This window comes from Dipodomys merriami, unplaced genomic scaffold, assembly GCF_024711535.1.
Source record: "Dipodomys merriami isolate MVZ:Mamm:240054 unplaced genomic scaffold, mDipMer1.0.p SCAF_278, whole genome shotgun sequence".
NCBI classification, from domain to species: domain Eukaryota; kingdom Metazoa; phylum Chordata; class Mammalia; order Rodentia; family Heteromyidae; genus Dipodomys; species Dipodomys merriami.
In genome coordinates, this window is record NW_027204248.1 from 399,612 (window position 1) to 422,022 (window position 22,411).

The 22,411-nt window shown below is 36.8% G+C and overlaps 1 pseudogene; it reads right to left on the reverse strand.

Annotated features, from left to right (window-relative positions):
• Positions 1-9,173: 9,173 nt before the first annotated feature.
• LOC138837882 (U6 spliceosomal RNA) lies at positions 9,174-9,273 on the reverse strand (annotated as a pseudogene).
• Positions 9,274-22,411: the final 13,138 nt, after the last annotated feature.

Below are 22,411 nucleotides of genomic sequence, written 5' to 3' on the forward strand. Positions count from 1 at the left end.
ATGTGATTGTATTTCTTGATATTGAATCTCTCCTCTTGTTCTTTTTTTTTAATTTTTGTTGTGAAAATACTGTACAGAGGGGTTACAATTACATAGGCAAGATAGTGAGTACATTTCTTATCAATCATTGTAGCCTCCTCCTTTGTTTACACTTCCCATCCCTACCCATCCTCCCTCTCCCTCACCCAACCCTCCCCCCGCAAGATGTAATGTTCGTTTTCGACATGAAAACTTGTACTTCTCATTGTTGCAATAGGTCCAACTGTCTCTTTATTTAAACGATTTGTTTTTCCCCATCCCCTCCACAAATTATACCGACATCAAATACAGTAAAAGCAGGGATTATGGGGGAGTGACATACAAAGCAACAAAGAAATAATCTTATAATTGCGTTAGAAACAAATGCATACAAGAAAAAAATAACATTTAAAATATATATCTTAGGGTTCATTTTCCTAAGATCACCTTATCTGAACTTTTCTGCTTGACTCATACATATACTAGATATTGCAATTAAGAGAAATCATGAGACCTATGATAGTTTGGGCATCAATTACTTCACTTAATATAATTTTTTCCAAGTCTTTCCATTTCCTAACAAATGGGACAATGTCATTCTTTCTGATGGAGGCATATAATTCCACTGTGTATTTATACTACATTTTTTGATCCATTCATCTACTGAGGGGCATCTGGGTTGGTTCCATTTCTTAGCTAGGGTAAATAAACAATGCTGCAATAAACACAGTTGTGATGGTAGCTTAAGTGTGGTCTTGTTTGTAAGCATTTGGTTAAATGCCCAAAAGTGGGATTGCTAGGTCAAAGGGGAACTCTATGTAAATTCTTTTGAGGAACATCTTTACTGATTTCCAAAGTGGTTGAACAAATTTATATTCCCATCAAAAATGCAGTAAGGTTCCCGTCTGTCCACTTCCCCTCCAGCATCGGTTGTAATTAGAGTTCTTGATTTTTGCCATTCTAACTGGAGTGAGGTGGTATCCCAATGTTGATTTGATTTCCATTTCTTTTATGGCTAGGGAGGTTGAGCATATCTTCATGTGTCTATTGGCCATCTTGCTTTCTTCTTCAGGGAAGTTTCTCTTTAAGTCATTAGCCCACTTATTTATTGGGCAGTTGTTTCTTTGAGGATTCGTTGTTGGGGGATTTAATTTTTTTAGTTCCAAGTATATTTTAGATATGAGACCCTTGCCCGTTGTATGGCTAGTGAAGATATTCTCCCAATCCGAGGGCTTTCTATTGATCTTGCTAGCTATGTCCTTTGCCTTGCAGAAGCTTTGCAATTTAATGCAATCCCATTTTTCCAAGCTTTCTTTCATTGTTGTGTTTCCCGGTCTCTATTAAGAAAGTTTCAGCCTGCGCCAAGGAGACCTAGGGTTTCTCTTATTCCATTCTGTAATGTTTTCATAGAATCTGCTTTGACTCCGAGGTCTTTGATCCATTTGGAGTTGATTCTGGTGCAGGGTGAAATATAAGGATCTAATTTTAGTTTTCTACAAGTAGTTAACCAAATTTGCCAGCACCATTTACTGAAGAGGCTGTCTTTGTTCCATTCTATTGTTTTATCTCCCTTATCAAAGATTACGTGGCTATAGGTCTGTAGGTTCATTTCTGGGTTTTCAATTCTAATCCATTGGTCCTGAGGTCTGTTCTTTTCCCAGTACCAAGCTGTTTTGATTACTATGGCTTTATAATAGAGTTTAAAATTTGGTATTGATATTCCTCCAGCAGTGTTCTTTCCGTTGAGGATCGTGTTTGCTATTCGAGGTCTCTTATTGTTCCATATGAATTTTTGGATTTTCTCTTCTATTTACTTGAAGATTGAGGTTGGCATTTTGATAAGTATCTCATTGAATTTGTAGATAGCTTTGGGAAGTATTGCCATTTTCATGATGTTAATTTTTCCAACCCATGAGCATGGGAGTTTTTTTCTATTTTCTAAGCTCTGATTTGATTTCCTTTTTCAAGTTTTTTAAAGTTTTAATCATAGAGGCCCTTCACTTCTATGGTTAAGTTAATTCCTAGGTATTTTATTTTTTGGGGGCTATTACAAATGGAGTTGCTTTCCTAAAATCAGCCCCACTTTTCTCATTGTTGGCATACAGAAAAGCCATTGATTTTTTAGAGTTAATTTTATACCCGGCTATTTTGCCAAAGTTTTGAATCACCTTGAGTAATGTGGGAGTGGAGTCTATGGGATTCTTTAAATACAAGATAATGTCAACTGAAAAGAGGGTGAATTTTATTTCTTCTTTCCCTATTTGAATCCCATTTATGTCTGCATCTTGTCTTATTGCTGTAGCTAGGCATTCTAATACTAGATTGAAGAGAAGTGGAGAGAATGGACATCCTTGTCTTGTTCCTGAGTTAAGAGGAAATGGCTTCAATTTTTCAACATGAAGTATAATGCTGGGTTTAAGTTTTCATATACAGCCTTTGTTGTATGGAGGAATGTTCCATGAATACCTCATTTTTCCAAAACCTTCATCATAAAGGGGTGTTGGATCTTGTCGAATGCTTTTTCTGCATCTATTGAGATAAACATGGGGTTGTTATCATTGCTCCTGTTGAAGTGAAGAATAATATGGATTGATTTGCGTATATTGAACCAGCTTTGCCTCCCTGAAATGAATACTGTTTGATCGTGGTGTATGATTTTTTGGATGAATTGTTGAAATTGATTGGCCAAAATTTTGTTGAGAAGTTTTGCATTAAGGTTCATCAAAGAAATGGGTCTATAGTTCTCTTTCTTTGATGAGTCCCTGCCTGGTTTTGGGATGAGGGTTATGATGACTTCATAGAATGTGTTCCGTAGTGAACTTTCTCTTTCAATTTCAATGAAGAGTTGGAGGAGTATTGGTGTGAGCTCTGCTTTGAAGCCCTTGTAAAATTCCCCTGTAAAAACATCTGGTCCGGGAATTTTCTTAGCTGAAAGGTCTCTTATTGCAGTTTCTATTTCAATGTTTGATATGGGCCTGTTAAGCTGGTTTAACTCATCTTGGTTTAGTTTTGGCATGTCAATATTTGCTAGGAAAAGGTCCATTTCTGTGAAGTCCTCAAACTTATTAGCATAAAGTTTTGAGAAGTATACCCTTATAATGTTCTGATTCTTGGTTTTTTCCGTGTTGATGTTTCCATTCTCATCTATGAGTTTATTTGTTATGTGTGTTCTCTTCTTTTTCTGATAAGATTTGCTAAGGGTCTGTCAATTTTGTGTAATTTTTTGAAGAACCAACTCTTTTTTTGTTGATTCTGTCTATAGTTTTTTTTTTGGATTCTAATTCATTTAATTCTGATTTAATTTCAATTATTTCTTTCCATCTACAGGATTGGGGTTTATGTTTCTGCTCTTTTTCAAGGAGGTTTAGATGTGTCATTAATTTGTTGGTTTCAGATCTCTCCAATTTATTGATGTAGGAGCTCAGAGCTATAAACTTGCCTTAGCTGTGTCCCAGAAGAACTGGTAATTTGTGTGTTGATTTTTGTTGAATAGCATGAATATTTGAATATCCTTTCTAATCTCTTCCATGACACGCTCGTGATTCAGCAGTGTGTTGTTCAGCCTCCATGTGATACCGGACATTCTTTGGTGGCTTTTGGGGTTGAGTTCTAATTTTATTCCCTGGTGGTCAGAGAGAATACAAGGTATAACTTCAATGTTTTTGAATTTAGACAAGTTTGCTTTGTGGCCTAAAATGTGGTCTATTTTAGAAAATTTTCCTTGTGCTGCTGTGAAAAACATGTATTCTGATGCTGCGGGGTGAAATGTTCGGTAGAGGTCTGTTCATTCTAGTTGATCTATAGAGCTGTTTAGATCTGCGGTTTTCTGTTCAGTTGTTGCCTAGTTGATCTATCTAGTGGGGAGAGTCGTGTGTTAAAATCCCCAACAATTTATAGTTTTGGATCTATGTGGGTTTTGAGGGAAAGTAGTGTTTCTTGGATAAATTTGGGTGCTCCATTGTTTGGCGAATAGAAATTTAAAATAGTAATATCCTCCAAAAGTATAGATACCTTAATTAGTATGTAGCGAACTTCTTTATCTATTCTGACTTTATGGGGGCCATTTGATTGGTAAATATTGTTTCAGCTTTTAAACTTGAAAATGTGTTTGTTTTTATGGGCAAGATGTGACTCCTGAAAGCAGCAGCTAGAAGGGTCTGGTTTTTTAATCCAACTTGACAGTCTATGGCCTTAATTGGACAGTTAAGTCCTTTAACGTTAAGAGAAAGGACTGAGAGGTATTTGGGAATTCCTGCCATGTTATCCAACTTCTTGGTGGCTGCGAAAACTGGGTTCTTCCTGTGGTTCTAGGATTCTCAGTTTGGATGCAGTTTCTTGGCCTTTATTGTGCTCTTGTTGGTTTTCTATGTGTAGGACATCTTTCAGAATCTTTTGTATGGCTGGTTTGGTGGAGATGTATTGTTTCAATTTTTCTTTGCTATGGAAGGTTTTTCTTTGGCCTTCAGTTATGAAGGACAGTTTAGCTGGGTAAAGTATCCTTGGTTGATAGTTGTTTGTTTTTAGGGCATGGCATACATCATTCCATGCTCTACTAGCTTTGATTGTGTCTGCTGAGAAATCTGAGGTGATTCTAATTGGTTTCCCTTTATAGGAGATTACTCTTTTCTCCTTTACAACTTTAAGGATCTTTTCCTTGGTCTGAATTGATCCTGTGTCGATTATAATGTGACAGTGGAATGTCCTCTTCTGGTCTGGTCTATTTGGGGATCTAAAAGCTTCTTGTATCTGAATAGGCCTATCTTTTTGTATGTTTGGGAAGTTTTCTGCTAGGATCCTATTAAACAAATTTCCTAGACCATTAACTTCTGTTTTTAGGTGCTCCTCTATACACCTTATCCTTAGATTAGGCCTTCTTATGGTGTCTTCCAAGTGTTAGATTGATCTATCATATTTCTTGTTCCTGTCTTGGATGGTTGTATGCTCTTTATAATATCTATGTTCTTTTCAATCCTTGAGATTCGATCTTCTGCAAGGTCTAACCTGCTGTCAAGACTTTCTACTTTGTTTTTTATCTCTTTTCCTTCAAATTGGTCAGCTTTGATGTCTTCAAATTCTTTGTTGAAGCTTTTTTTTAGATCTTATATGAACTTCTTTACTTCCTTAATTTGGTGTTCAGTGTTTATTCTCAAATTACTTAGTTGATTGGACTCCCATTCCTTCTGTTGGGTTTCATTCAGCATTCCCTTTGTGGTTTTTCTGACTTCCTTCAGCTCTTTGTTAATGGATTCCATGAATGCTTTTAGTGATCTTTGTGTATTCTCTTCCTGCTCTCTCAATTCCTGTATTACTCTTTGATTAGCTTCCTCCCATTTGTGGGATTACTGTAGTTCTCTTTGAGTGTTCTCAGCCTGCTCATGCTATTCCTGCCTTTCTCTTTGAGTATTCTCAAGCTGTTCAAGCAAATCCTGTATCAGTTTTAGGGTGGCTTCCTCACGCTCATGATATTCCTGTATAAACTTTTGGATTGCCCTCTTTCTCTCTCTATCACGCTCATACAGAGTTCTTTGTATGTTTTCAGTCTTTTCATTTATTATGTTTGCCAGCAGTGTTTGTAGAGCTATTTAGGAACTCTCCTCTGGATTATTCATTATCTGTTCTGTCCCCTGATTATCAAGATTGGGAATTGAGATACCCAGATTTGCCATTTTTCTTGTGTTTTTCCGGCTTACTCTGACCATTTGAGATGAAAATAGCACCAGTTTTGTGCTAGAACAGTCTCTTAAGGCAAGCATCAACCAAAGTCTGAATTTGCACAGTTTATAGTCTACAGATACAATCTAGTTCAACAGATACATCTATTCGACATCAAACGACTATATGTTAATTGGCTACTAACCAGAAAGAATTTGGAAAACCAGAAATTATTAGGATTAGGGAGAGATGTGGGTAAAAAATAGGAATAGATTGATATGGGGAGGCACAGGGAGAGTTAAATAAGTCCTAATCTCAATGCAGGAAATTGGTTGGGTAGGATGAAAGTACAGAGAGAAAAAAAGAAGAAAGGGAAAGGGAAAAGAAAAGAGAAAAGAGACCCGAAAAAATAGAAAAGTAAGAATTAAAAATATTATGAAGATACGAAAACAATCTATTTAGAGAAGAACGTGAATATAGTGAGAGAATGGAAGGGATATAAAGGAGATGTGAAAAACTTAAAAATAAAAATGCTTAAAATATTATATAGGTATAAAGAGGTAGTACTTCTATTAAGGAGTTTAAGTCTCAGATGTTTTGAATTGTGTAATAAATTTGTAGAGTAAGTGTGTACACAATGCGGGATATGGTCTAATTGTCAACTACGGGTTTATCTGAGGATGTGCAGGACAAGAGTAAAGTCACATAAAGAGGAAAGAAAGAGAGGAAAAGGTGAAAAGGATAAGAAAGGAAGAAAAAAAGATCATAAGTTCAGTAGAGCTAAACAAAAACCAAAAAGATAATTAAAAAGACAAAAAGAAAAAGAAAACAAATAAAGAAAAACGCACACTCATGTATCCCTAAAATAAAAATTATAAGAGGAAAGAAAAGTTACTTGAAAACAATTTTTCTTCAAAAAAGCCAAAAATTAAAGATTAAAATAAGTTTTAGAAAAGCAAAAAATTTTATATAAAGTACCAAAAGAAGAAGAAGAAGAAAAGAAGAAGAAGAAAAGAAGAAGAAGAAGAAGAAGAAGAAGAAGAAGAAGAAGAAGAAGAAGAAGAAGAAGAAGAAGAAGAAGAAGAAGAAGAAGAAGAAGAAGAAGAAGGAGAAGGAGAAGGAGAAGGAGAAGGAGAAGAAGAAGGAGAAGAAGAAGAAGAAGAAGAAGAAGAAGAAGAAGAAGAAGAAGAAGAAGAAGAAGAAGAAGAAGAAGAAGAAGAAGAAGAAGAAGAAGAAGAAGAAGAAGAAGAAGAAGAAGGAGAAGAAGGAGAAGAAGGAGAAGAAGGAGAAGAAGGAGAAGAAGGAGAAGAAGAAGGAGAAGAAGGAGAAGAAGGAAGAAGGAGAAGGAGATGGAGAAGAAGGAGAAGGAGAAGGAGAAGAAGGAGAAGGAGAAGAAGGAGAAGAAGGAGAAGAAGAAGAAGAAGAAGAAGAAGAAGAAGAAGAAGAAGAAGAAGAAGAAGAAGAAGAAGAAGAAGAAGAAGAAGAAGAAGAAGAAGAAGAAGAAGAAGAAGAAGAAGAAGGAGAAGAAGGAGAAGAAGGAGAAGAAGGAGAAGAAGGAGAAGAAGGAGAAGAAGGAGAAGAAGGAGAAGGAGAAGGAGGAGAAGGAGGAGAAGGAGGAGAAGGAGGAGAAGGAGGAGAAGGAGGAGAAGGAGGAGAAGGAGGAGAAGGAGGAGGAGAAGGAGGAGAAGGAGGAGAAGGAGGAGAAGGAGGAGAAGGAGGAGAAGGAGGAGAAGGAGGAGAAAGAGGAGAAGAAGGAGAAGAAGAAGAAGAAGAAGAAGAAAAGTTCTTTGATTTTTTGGGGAGGGGGTGGGGAAAATCCTGTATCTCCCTTGTGTCTGTAACCAGCCTATTGTTGGAGTCTCTGGTCTGCTTGTGGTCCTGTGGCTTGGTTGGTTTCTTATGTCAGTTTGTTCGAACAGGCAGAAAAATGCTCTGCTTTACTCATGATTTTGCGATCCTCCTCCCAGGCTAGTTCAATAAGAGGCAGATCTGCTTTGAGAATCACAAAAGAGGGGGATGCAGTAATGAGGCTAGGTTCTGGGTAGAGTTGAGGCCTTTCAACAAACAGTAGCTTTTCCTGGGTGCTAGTTTGTGAAAAACTCACAGAGCCCAGCCTGGAGCCATTCTCAGGATTTCTGTTTACTGAATTTCAATTGATTGTCAAGGCGGCTAGAGGGAGGGGCAGCCTCTGGCTCTGATTACCCAGTGAAGAAAGCCACTCTTAGGGCTGGCGCCTGAGCTGGGTGACTTTTCCTTTGGTGGAGCTGAGTCTGGCAGGTCACGCCGCTGTTAAGTTCTTGTGACCTGCTAAATGACTGGTTTTTTCAAAGGACTGAGTTGGAGCTGGCAGCTCCCCCGGTCTTTGTCGGTATCCAAGATGGAGATCTCTGGTACTGGGTGGGGAGGGGGGCCTTCTCTCCTCTGCTCCCTGAGAAGGAGTGAGGACATTGGGCTTCTACTCACACTGAGTCTTGGTTCCTGGGTCGTCTCTGGTCTGCAAACTGCAGGATAAAGATTTCCGTTCCTTATCGGTTCTTGCTGGTGTTGAGTAGAATCCGCTCACCCGCTTCATCTGGCTCCTTCGTGCTGGATTCTCTGTGGCTTAGGTATGATGCCTGCGATCGCCGCCACCACTGCTGCCGTTGCCGCTGCGGCTGCTGGCAAGAGCACAGATGTGTCTCCTTGCCTGGATTTTCCCCTCTGGCCTGACTCTGTTCTGTGATGGCACACTTGGTGTGATTCTCTGGCTTAGGACTGTTAATAGAAACACTAAAACTGCTTTCTATGCGAGAGCTTATTTAGACTCCAGCTTCCCCTCCACTATCTTCCCGGAATTCTGGTTAAGTTTCTTAAATTTCAAAAATGCCAGTTCATCCTTCATGTCCCTAAAAATATTTACACAATGCAAAGTAACAACAATATCTTACTTTAAAAAGTCATGGATTCCATGTTATTCTTCCAAGTGAATTGCCTGACACTGATATCAAAATATATTCAAGAGTTGTTCATATACATCTATAATGTTTTCTGCAGAGTTTGTGATTTTTTAAAATCAGGAATAATTTTAACTTATCTGTGGAAATGAATACTATAGAAACTAAAGGTATTCCTGTTGCTTTTCTGAAAAACGTATATCTATGTTTGTATAATGTCCATAATCTATTTCCTTCTCTCCTAGATATAATATTTTGAATTCTACATGTTTTATAATATATAGGTTAATTACTAAATGTGTCCATTTAAATTGCATTCCATATAGAAAAAAATTAAGATTCCTTTTTTTCCTAGGTCTTTATAGTATTTTATTTCTTTGGGATAAGATGACAATGTTATCTAATTTCAAGTTTGTAAAGGTTATGCTATGTAAAGGCCTTTCTAAGGTGAAGATGTAAACACTGATGTCAAACTAACCTTTAATTCTATGAATTATATATGTTGTTACCCTTGAATTTTTGTAATCAACTTTTTAATAACTGTTTTTTATTTCTTACATCTGAAAAATGAAAAATAAGGAATGCTTCACAAATTTTTATATGATCCTTGTGCAAGAGCCATGTGAATCTTTGTATTGTTGTCATTTGGGTAGACCTGCTGCTAAAGCATGTAGTATCCTCTAAGTTTAAGTAGTTAATGATGCAGTCTTTATACAGGCATATATCCTTGGTTGCCTATTTGTAACAATGAACCCTTATTGTTCCTAAAAATGTTATTGATCATATTTCTCTAAATTTCTGTGTATAGTGGAAAAAAACTTATATTGTTTGGTGGATTGCTCACATTTGCAATTTTTCTGTCAATGACTATTTTGTCTTTTTCATTTTAAATTTGATCATATTTTGAAGCCTTTATAGCTAAGTCCAAAGGTGATGGCTTTTCAAGTACTTACTTATCAACTGAGTTAGCTTTGTGGATCTAATGGACTCAAAGTAAGCCTTCTTAAAAGTTACTTCTAAACATCTGCAGCTTAAAATTTCCCAAATGAGGTCTCAAAGGTACAAATGTCTACCTGACCCTTTACCCTTCTTCCATGTAGGAAGAGACCAACCAGAATATCTTACCATGGCTGCATAGATTGTCTTACTGGAACAAAACTCATCTTAGTTACAAGGGATCATAGAAAGACGAACAGTTGAGAACGAATTGTTCAGAATAGAAGGTATTTTATAAAAATAGGTGTGAGGATGAGTATATACCTCTTCATGGGGAAGCCTACAGTGGACACTTAGACCTTGTCCATGAGTTGGTAGCTAAAGGCAGATATTCGAAGTATTTTATGAAAATATTATATTTATTATATTTATTATATAAATATTATGTAAATAAAATATTATATTTATTACATATATTATATATAATATATATTATATATATAATATTATAATATATTATAATATATAATATATTATAAAATATTATATTTATTATATAAATATTATATAAATAAAATATTATATTTATTAAACCAAACACTTCAAAAGTAGCTAAAGCCAAGAAGGTAAAAATATTGTTCATATGCATGATTACCTAATGTCCTAGCCTGTCTACAATCCAACCAGGCAGGAACATACACAACTGACTTTCTATCAACAAATATTTCCATAGCTCCTGGACAAGTCCATATGTTTCTCCTCGATATTAGGCCTTAAATTGGTAATGTTTTAATCACAGTGTTTCTTATTGCCTCTAAGCTGTAAATCTCAAAATGGTAAAGCTTTAGATCTAACTCTACCAAAAACTGAGGGAGAGATAATGGAACAATACTTTAAAACGGAGTTGCCTTTGATACCCTAACCACAACAGAACAATGAAAAATAATTTCTTATATTATATATACTTATACATTTTTATTTATGTGTGCTGATCTTAAATTTCACACAGTGAAACTTACTAGAATTAGATGATAATTTGACAACTAAATTGATATTCATTCCATAAATAGATTGGAATATAAATAATTAAGTTTAGAACATTAGAATATAAAAAGTATCAATGCAATGTCTTTGGTATAAACTTCTGATACCTTCTAAGTGTTCTTGGTCTTCTGAATTCACATGGTAAAAACACAGTATTGTTTTCCTCTAATCTATAAAGGATTTTACTCTGCTGCTCTGTTTATTGTTTTAACTCGCTGGTCCCAAAATGTTTTTCTCCATATTTCTGAAGCATTCTTACTGATTATACCAAAATTTTGCTGATATGATGTCTAAAAGCTATTATTCTTCTGCAGGACCCACGGGTCCTAGGATACCAGATCCAAGGTATCTGCATCATCAGATAACAAGAGCAAAACTTCTCACCTAGGCCCATGCAACATGCCAACAGAAAGTAATTGAAGACCCGTCTCAATTTCTCATTTCCTATAATATTTCAGTTCCTTAATTCCTTGGAGGATTTAGCAGTAAGCTATTGTGAAATGTAAGTCAACTTAAAACGAAAGATGAGATCATAAAATATGAGAGAATGTACTGTAATTCAAACTTTCAAATTACAGATGACAAGCCCATTTGAGTGAACAAAATCACAAATGTCACAAGATTATTTTTAATACCCCTCTCCTAATGATTAATGAAAGATTTCAGCCCAGCAAAAGTAGGCCAAAAAATACTTCCTGGAATGGTAGATCCATAATTGGTCTAACAAAGCTAGGAAATCTTGACTTAGAGGTCAAATATAATTTAGAAAAACTTTAATTGAGAAGATCCTTAGTGCTTCAAAAACCTGTTACTTCAGTAAAACTTGGTTCTGTCGTATAAAAATATTGTTATTCTCAAACCAATGATAACCTACATTTAATCTTCTGAAGTATATTCCTTTTCAAATAAACTTTTAAAAATCACATTCGCCAAAATAACACTGACAAGTAGATGATAGTGACATTACAAGTTTTTCAATGTAGGGGGCAAGTTACAGTAGAATTGATTTATTTACCCAGCACTAATCCCAAACAAGTTCAACAATTCATTAAGGTGTAGAAATGTTACCTCCCCACACCATTGGCGTTGTTCAGTAGGTGCTTTCCCGAAATGTGTTAGACAGAACAGCATCCCATATTTCAAACCCAAATATTAGCTAATAAAGTAAACTTCATCACATAAGAAGGTACATTTTAAAATGTCACTAATAGTTGCCTTATCATGTGTTGTTTTATGTTTTCCTTGTCTAACATAGTAAGAAATACGACTTTAAGTCTTGAATATGGGTACTCATCAGAGATGTGACAAACATAAAATCTGCCTTCTATTTCTATCATATTCCTCTATAGTAGTAAATCTTAGTTTTCTTCTTTTTTCAAAACTTATACGTAGTAGAAAATATTATCCCATGTAAAATAAAATAATCACACCATTTTACAAAGCCATTTATAAAAACTGGTAGGAATAAATTCTAAGCCATTTTTAAACTATCTTGTTGACTAAAGATTAATCTTCCAAATGGTTGAGAATAAAATCATGTCTAGGTGCTTCACATCTCCAGTCTTGCAAATGAATTATAGAAATATAAGCTTACATCAGTTCATGTATATGCGTGATTGAAACTGCATGGAATATATACAAACCTTTCAAAATATTAACAGAAAGTTTAACAGAATGACTATCAGGAAATTGAAACCTGAGAGGAATAATAGTAAAGACATAGAATGAATGAAAAATGGAACAACGGGCAAGTATATCTAGAATACTCAATATACACATGTAATAAATGAAGTGGTAAATCTGAAATAAATCTTGGAGAAGGGATTGGTTGAGAATGATATAAGGAGTGACTCTGATCCTGGAGCACTTGACAATTAGTTGGACATATTTAATTGTAACATATTTGCACAACCTTTTGAAATTCAGTTAAAAAACAAAACAAACAAAAATCACAACCAAACATCAATCTCTAGAGAGTATGAATATGACCTATCAAAATTTTAAGCAGTTAATGAAGGGCAGACTTGGGAAAAGCAAACAAAGCTGTTCAAAGAGGGCAGTTTGGGGTAGGGGAGAATTTAGAACAGATTAAGTAGGTTGTCAAAGGTTATAAATGACCTACACCTACTGCAAATATTTTCATCTGCGAGTGCTCTTTGTTTAAACTGGACACTCCAGTCATGAGGCACACTTAATAGCTTGTGAAGATAGAATGGAAGAAACAAGATCAAGAACGCATTACTCCACTGGAGAGAAAACATAGAGAAATGTTTTCTCTTCATTACTCTTTTTTCATACTTTTAATAAACTCAATTGATTTTGAATTATATATTTCCTTCTTTGTTCTGGCAAAGTAATTGTTCAAAATATTTCACTAAATTTTATTTCACATTATTTTCTATCATACTGTTTACTTGTCCAAGTGAGTCCATTAAACTTCCCTTTTGCATTTGGTTGCCAAGAAAACTCAACATCTATGTTAATGAGGATAAACTGTAATGCAAAACTTTGTGTCCAAAAAACCAGTCCAAGAACCTGTAATCACAAATGTTTAGCTATAATTTTTTTTCTTTTTTCTTTTACCTTGAAAATCTTCTCGTGTCTAAGGTGCCCTCAAAAATAAATACTCTACCTTGAGAGCATTGGCACCCACTTAGGTGTGTCTAGACAGGGAACAGACCTAAGAAAGGAGACCTCCAGTTTCAAAGGTGAATCATCTGGGGTTGAGGAACACCAGAGAACTCTTCATTTGTTTGTTTAGCTTTACTTGATAATGTAACCCAGTTCTTGCACAGCAGTAGATTAGAATAAGTTTAGGGCATTAAATATTAAAAATAAAACAAAAATAAATACTCCACCACTTTTTGCTTCAATCACTTCTAACCTCAAAGATATATATATTTTCTAACAAGATGCTTAGAAGAAACTGAAGAATACTCCACTTCTATCTTCTCCCTTAAGACTCTCTTTAGATACCATAGCGAGAACAGTGAAGTTATTCTTTGCAGAATTATTTCAATAGATTATTTTTCTCATGGTCTTGCATTTGCTCAACAAGATGTATGAAGAAGAATAGAGTTAAATCACACATTCCTTGGATTACAGTGTTTGTTACAAAGTCAATACTTTTATGTCCTACTTTTCAGTTCCCCTCTTAGCTCTTGAGTGATTTCCAATTAATCATAGCTTCTTGGCTTCAGGTCTGGTAAAGCTGAAGGACTATAAGGCCTCCCGCACTGCTATATCTTCATGGTTTCTCTTTCAAAACTCTTTTATTTGGATGTGGAATTTATTTTCATGTCTTCAATTTGTTCTGCAATACACTGAACCAAATAAACTCTAAAATCACTTTAGGTAGCAACAACATTAAGACAATCTATATCAAAAAGTTTTGGCCTCCCACCACTGCAGAAGCCAATATGCTTAGCTAGGGCTTCTAAGAACGCGTTTGCTTACCTTTTCAATTTTCCCAATTCTTTTCTGATCTCAAAAGTTTTTGGCTTATGTAATTAGATAAGTCTTCACTATCTCATGTTAATAAGGATATTATATTTTGAGCTACTTAGAAATGAGAAATAATTGGTTTGAAGTATCCAATCAGATTTTTCTCTGTGTTCCACTGCTTCACGAGGAAAGACATTGTGGAAAGTATTACAAACAGAAAAGTGTAAACCCAATACCTTCTATCATTGTGGAGGACATTCTCTCCCTAAATAATTTGAACCAAATTATCTTTTTCAGGAAATTACTGTTTGGTAATTGAAGTCAATTCACAAATTTTAATTTCTTATTTTTTTAAAAAACTTTGAGTTTAAATACCACTACAACCTTGTTTTTACACAGTAAGAGTATTTTTCCTGGTTAAGGACAATGCTCAAGGGAACCTACATGATTTACAGCAAGGTTTGTGAGGTTTGTGAAGAGCCATCTTCACTCACATTGCTCCTTCTCAGCTAAGTCTCTATGGATTTCTTTACATGAAACACTATTTTTCCAGGTAATTTTAAATTTTCTTAATAGGCTTAGTTGTGAAAAAGTTTGAACAATTAAAATTTACCTGTCATAAATTTTTAAACTTTTTTGAAATTCCTTTATCAGAATCGCGAATTCACCAATCCTAATTCCAAATTTACCATAAAAACAGTTAATATGTTTTTTCCTGATATGCTGTCCATGAATCTATTATTTTCCAGTGGCTTTGTTATGCATGTATATGATCATATGAGCGGATGCTGAGCAAAATGAACTCCAAGCTATGGAAACAGAGTTATTTATTAGCAGTTGTTGTTTCTAATGTACAATGTGATTTCTATTTTCTTTGGGATTTTCCTCTATGGTTTATCCCTTGCTGTATTTGATTTTGGTACCCTGTCAATTGTGCATACATTTACCTTAATTAGGGAAGGGAACAGGAACAACAAAATGGCGAGACAGAGGACAAAGGGCAAACCAATGCAATAGCAATACTCACAAGACAATAAGTTGGAAATGTACATTACAACTTGTGAGGCGTATTGGGGTGAAGTAAAACTGAGAGAAAAATGAGAGAGGGGGTAACAAGTTTGAAAAGTTGTGCATTCACTAGCTTACAATTGCTGTAACCCCACTGAACATCACTTTGACATTAAAATTAAATTTAAAAAATAAGCTGCATGAAATAAAATTTCACTGTATTGGTATAGTAAATATTATTATTTATGTAGTAACTTTTTAAAAATCAGTACTATTTGACATCTAATTTGAATTAATTACCCATTTTTAATCACAGGGCCATCCACTTGAATGTTGTCCAACTAGACAATATTTTCACAATATACTTGCCAATATTTTGAAAAAAAATAAATTTAGTACTTTCTCATACTAAAACAGAAAACACGTTAATTTTACAGAAACCCAGAAGTTTTAAAAGTAAATAAGTTGTTAAGAGGACAGAATATATGTGGTCTTCAACATTCCTCTGACTAATAACTACTCATTTTGAAATAATGAACATTCCATACCTGAGAGATTCAAAATAGTATTTTTTTGCATGTTATGAAATTCTGCTATAGGTACATTTTCCAATGGGGTGTTACAGATAGAGAAATCAACAGAAAAATTGCCACATTCTGGTATAGTATAAAACTTTGAAACATAAGTTATAATTAATTCTTCAAGAGTAAGCAATTGTTTATAAGAATTAAGCTATTACTTCTATGACCATCAATCCCAAGGTTTATGCAATAAAGTCATCCTAGACCAACGGTTTCCAACTTGTAGGGTGCACCTCGAAATCCCCTTAATTCACGTCATGAATAGCTTATCTCCATTGTGAAAAAATACTACACCTCTGCTAATGTGATGCCCTACGTGTTCTGGAAAAAGCACCACAAAAAACTGGGTTGCATCATTTTTCCTCCACTGGTATTCTTGCAATTATTATTTATATTTATACTTTTATAACTATCATAGATAAACAGGATTCTAATATCAGAAGATTACATTTCAAAGCCCACCTAGGCAGGAAGGTTCCCTAGATTCTTATCTCCAATAAACTTCTCAGCAAAAGCCAGACACAAGTGGTAGTGATGTTGAAGTGGTAGCAAACAAGCCTTGAGCATAAACAGCCTCGGAGACCGTGTCCAGGCCCAGATTTCAACCCCTAGGACAAACCAATAAAACAAAAACAAAAACAAACCCCAAACCTAGCTTTTTTCTCATTGTATACAGAGACATGTAATTAAGGAAATTGCTTCCTGTATTACATACAGGTAGAAGAAAGAAGTCACATAATTATTCTCTTCATACAATGTTATACCAAAGCCTCAAAAAATTGCTCTTTTTCTAAATTTATAAATTAATATCATCCATTGTTGGCAACTCTGTCTACATTATTCACATCATTTTATAAATAAACTGTTTGAAATATCTATTAACAGAGTTCTAAATATAGCTCCCTTGAAAGTATATTCTAGGCAAATAGAATGCAGGAAACATTTGTAAATTTGTCAATTAAACCCTCTACTTAAAAAGAATTTTGTAGTATCCTATAGAATATGAAATTACAAACAAAACCAAAATATATATTTTAAATCTAAACTTTAATTTAGCAAGATCTATAAAGTCCTACATTAGACGAAGTTTGCTTTATCGCTAGGCTTAAGCTTTTGTAATCCTTCATCCTTTCCTTGGAATCTAACAGAATGAAGATTACTTACTTTTTCAAATTTTGGATGGGAATCATGAGCCATTTTTCATCTAGGAGTGTTCTGTAATGAAGAGAGCATTTAAAAGCACAACTGAGGATTATATATGAGTTGCATTTCAATAGGAAACGACTTCTCAACACATAATAACAAAATTAGCCCAAACTACCAATTGCGTATTTCTTTCTTGTTTCCTTTCTTTTATTGAGACAAAATTATACTGCCTGGTCCAGGGAAGGTATCACTATGTAATTCCAGTTTCTAATGTCCTGTCAGTCTGAGTGCTAGAATTCTAGGCTTGTATCACATTGACCCGCCATAGTTTCTTGGTTTATTTAATCTAGATACAGACTAGCAATTCTGAACTTCTCCAGTGATATCATCCACTAGACTGCTCAGACTGTTCATGTACTATTTTAAAAGGTGTTCTAACATTTCACAGAGGATATGATCATTTTCAGATACACCTGTGGGGTCTCTGACTCATTCCTCCATGGATCCGATCCCTTTCATAATGATTAAACGACTCTCTTACTGTCTCCGGTCCCTATCTATGTAATATTCTTAAACTTTTTTGAAGAAAATTCACTTGAGGACTTTCTAACATTAAAAATTATCACTTGATTCTAGTCTTACTGAGGACATATTATCTATTGTTTCCTAACTTTTCTACATATTCTGAGAATTGCTTCATTTTTATATTTGTGTGTGCACATATAAGTGCCTCTGTGTTTATGTGTATGTTTGTACGTATGTATGCAAAAGCCTCAAGCTCTTATTCAGCCATCTTGCTCATGACTGGTATTCCATCACTTGAGCCATTCTTCTAATACAGCTTTTGGCTCATTAATTATAAATAGTATCTCAAAGACTGTTCTGCCCAGGCTGGATGCTAACCTGAGCTGAATAGCAGAGGGACAGAGCCCAGGACCAGAGTTCAAGTGCCAAGACCACCACCAACAAAAAATATATAAGTAAAGGAAAGAAAAAAAATGTGATCTTATCCACCAGTTCATGGCTCGTATAATCCCTGCTCTCTCAAGATGGACTTTTTTTCCAGTTAAGTCCATGCTCTTATATCTGACTTGCATTGTAAACAGAATTATTCTTCCATTCTACTTTCTACAAATTTGCGTGATTAACAAGCGTGATTTAGAAAGAGAGTGGCCTCATACTTCGTGTTCCACGTAGGAGTAATGATTTCCCTATATCACTCTCATAAATCTACATACTAGACTTGGCTTTATTGTTTCAATATTGTCTTATTTGTACAGTCTTCTATAGCGTAATGAACCCTTAAACTTAAACACAGAACTTCTCTTTCTCCTATTATTGCTATTGATTCCCCTACTGTTAACTCATGTACATTTGGGAAATAATGTGCAGCACATACACTCATAAAAAAAATGATCTGAGAACCTTCTCCCCATTTAAAATTCGCCTTAATTTACAGAGGACTTACAAAGTTTGAACTCAATATACTCATGGATAACGTATTTATAAGCAATATAAATGTTATTTTCTCTTTACTAAGTTGTCTCTGAAACACGTGTTACCTCAGGTCCAAAGGTGTCCTTGTGTTATTTCGGTGAAGCTAGAAAACATTCATTATACCTCAAGCATCACCATCGATTGTTCCTGGAAGTAACTGTTACTGGATGTGGAAACTGATCCTAGGAGGAGAATGGAATACAGAGGATTGACAAAGTTCAGGTTAACTTGTGATTTCCTTTTTACTGTATGAGAAAAGCACAAAGATGGCGACAAGGCAGTAGGGAAATACCAAAGCTCTCCCCAACCAAAAAGAGAGTTCGAGTTCCAATGCTTAATCTCCCTAAGAGACCGACAACAACAAAAAGACAAACACTCAGAGAAAAACAGGAGGTGGAAAATAATAAAAAGACAGAGAGGAAAAGAAGAATTTCAGAACAGAGAAAAGCGAAGACCCCTCCCCCAACATTCACTGGCCACAAGGCAGCTTGCCAAGCCATGGCCAGCCGGCCCGGAGGGGGCTGCTGGAGTCACAGAGACACAGGGGGCTGCCTGCAGATCACCCGTGCAGAAGCTTCCTGAGGTACCAGTTAACAGACCCTCTGATAACCACAAATAGAGAAACCTACCAGCTGGGAGTCTCCACGATGATCCCACCCCCACCCCTCACTCTCCATCCAAGCAAAGAAGCTCCATCCCACCAAAGCTGCCTGGCACCAGCAGCGCAACAAAGGGAGCTGTCTGCAGATAGCACATAAGCCACCTGAGGTACTGGTTTCAGACCCGCTGATTGCGATGACCCAGTGGAGGCCACCGGGGTCCCAGAGACACAGAGGGTTGCCTGCAGATCACTCATGCAGAAGATGCCTGAGGTACCGATGTCAGACCCGCCGATTGGGAAAACCTGGCAGGGGCTGCCAGGGTCCCAGAGACACAGGGAGCTGCATGCACATAACTGGAGCAGAAGCCGCCTGAGTGTGGACACTGTGGATCCGACAGCTTCGAAAGAAGCAGAGACAAAAGAGAATCACACAGAGCCACCACCGCCCAGCCTAGCCCTCAACTACCCCAACTGAACTCAGATTGCAACAACGACTGACAACCTACACCACACTGAAACAACTAGCTCCAGGGTGAATACCCCAAAGGGGACAGTGTATCCCTCAAGGAGACCAGAGCTGAAGGGAATCCCCAGGCCCTGACCCAGACTCCCTACCCCAACACCCTGACCACAAGACCCAATAAAATTGGGAACTGTTCGAGAGCTCCACTGGCCCTTGGAGCACATTCTGCTGGCCAGGCTAGAGCAAGAGCACCCCAGGAAGGGAGCTTAAACACCCAAGCAAGGAACAGCGACCCTGGGTCAAGACAATCAACTGTAGAAGAAATGTAAACTGTGTACCCCAGGCTGCATAAACTAGGTGGTATACACAGCAGCACAGGCCTAACCAGCATGCACCAGGTGGGGGGCCAGAACCAGGCCTGGCAATCCGGTACCTGAACAACACAACCAATACCTCCCAACTGAGCATATGCCTCAGCAGAGGGATGAAAAACAGGGAACTGCACCCCTTGGGAAGCACACCTGTGACAACAAAAGACCTGGAGACTCAGCACAAGAGAAGCCAAAACCCCACCAAAACCCAACTCATATACTCTAGGCTGGGATTGGTCAACACAGGCCACCAGCACCTGATAGTAGGCAGGAGCTCAGGCTGGTAAGGTGGCTCAGCATTAGAGTGATAGTCTTGGGTGCATGAGACCCTGGATCTGATTCCTCAGCATCACATGAGCAGAAAAGGTCAGAAGTGGTGCTGTGGTACAAATGGTAGGGTGCCAGCCTTGAGATGAAGTGCTGAAGGACAGCAACCAAACCTATAGTTCAAGCCCACAACCAGCCCCCCAAAAAACCAACCAAACAAACAAACAAAAACATCAGGAGCCCATAGCCGAATCCAGCATCTGGGAGAGTGCATCCAGAGCATCCGATCTTGCCAAGAGCACACGTAGGAACAAACAGGAGCAGTCTAGGGTGCTCATCCCTTCCAAAGGTGGGAATTGCCAGCGATCTAAAGGTACGCCCCCAACAGAACCCAGACCAGGTACAGACTCTATCTACCAATGCAGAATCAGCAACCAAGCAAAGACAGACACACCAAAACAAAATTGCAGATTAGTCTCCAATAATCCTTGAACCCCATGAGAAAATCACCGAGAAAAATTACAAAGTTTATCACTACCCAGGATAGCAAGCTATCCTCAATAGCCAGCAGCCACGTAGGGGAGAGCCCCAGTGGGAGCAAAACAGGAATGTAAGAAAAAAACTACATCCAAGGGATGCTGGAGGCTATGACTCAAGAAATAAAGCGAGAAATAGACCAGTAATTGAAAGAGCACAAGGATGAGCTATCAAAAGAGATACAAGATATCAAACAGGAGTTGCATGCAAAAATAGACGCTGCACAAACCTCAGTAAGAAGTGAGATAAATGCCAAATTAGAGGTAGTACATACCTCATTAAGAGGTGAGATCAATAGTTTGAGAACCAACATCGAATCCATAAAGGAATCCATTTCCTCCATACAAACCACAATAGAAGCCACGATCAGCAGAGTGAATGAAATGGAATGTAGAGTGTCAGATACAGAAGACAGAATACACCAACTGGAACAAAAAGTGACAGATATGGAAAAATCACTCAAATTAAACAAAAGGGAAATTCTAGAGAAAGAAAATAATGCCAAGAAATTTAACCTTCATATAATTGGAGTGGACGAAGGTGAGGAATTTCAGAGCAAGGGAATGCAACACCTATTCAACAAGATAATTGGTGAAAAATGTCCTCACCTCAAAAAAGAACATCTTACCTACATAACAGAAGCATATAGAACACCCAACAAGCAAGATCCCAGGAGAAACATTTCTAGACACATTATAGTAAAAATGATAGATCTGAATAATAAGGAAACAATCTTTCATGCAGCAAAAATGAAGAAGGAGCTATACAACAATGGGGAAAAAATTAGAATCATTGCAGATCTCTCCACACAAACACTGAATGCAAGAAAGGCCTGGGAAAGTACCATACGAGCCCTGAATGCCAATAACTGCCAACCCATACTGATATACCTGGCAAAGCTAGCATTCACATTCGCTGGAGAACTGAAAATTTTTAATAGCAAAGAAAAACTAAATGAATACATAAACATTAAGCCAGGATTACAAAGAATACTAAGAGTGGAGACACAACCTGAAGAAAGAAACCAGGAACTGGGACCTGCACCCAGACAGGCATTAATCAGTCTAACTGAGCAAGCACAGGAGGAAAGGAAAGAAGAAAAACTCAGGAAAACAGGGAATGACAGGGACAACAATGCATCTCTTTATACTTTCTCTTAATATTAATGGGCTTAATTCACCACTCAAAAGAAAAAGAACTGCAGACTGGATCAGAAAACATGACCCATCGATCTGTTGCCTTCAGGAGACCCACTTCTCAGCCAAACATACAAACAAATTCAGAGTAAATGGTTGGAAAAGGATCTACCTATCAAATGCCCCCAGGAAGAAAGCAGGTGTAGCTATCCTGATATATGACAAAATAGACTTTTCCTTAAAATCAGTTCAGTAAGATAAGGACGGACACTCCATATTAATACCAGGAACAATCCAAGAGGAGGTATTACCATCATCAACTTATATGCCCCAAATATTGGTGCACACAGATATGTTAAACAAATACTCTCAAACTTACAGAATAAAATAGATCCCAATACGATAATACTAGGAGACTTTAACACACCAATCTCACCAAAGGACAGGTCTACCAACCAGAGGATTTGCAAAGAAGCTACCGAATTAATTGAGGCCGTACTTCAAGCAGAATTAACTGACATCTACCGAGTATTTCACCCTAAAACAACACAGTACACATTCTTCTCAGCAGCTCATGGAACTTTCTCCAAAATAGACCATATCATAGTTCATGCAAGGAACTTAAGCAAATACAACGGGATCAACATAATCCCCTGTATCCTATCAGACCACATTGAAATCAAGCTAGTTCTCAATAACAAAGCATACTGCAGAAATTTCTCTAATACATGGAAATTGAACAGTACACTCCTTAGCAATGCCTGGGTAACGGAAGAG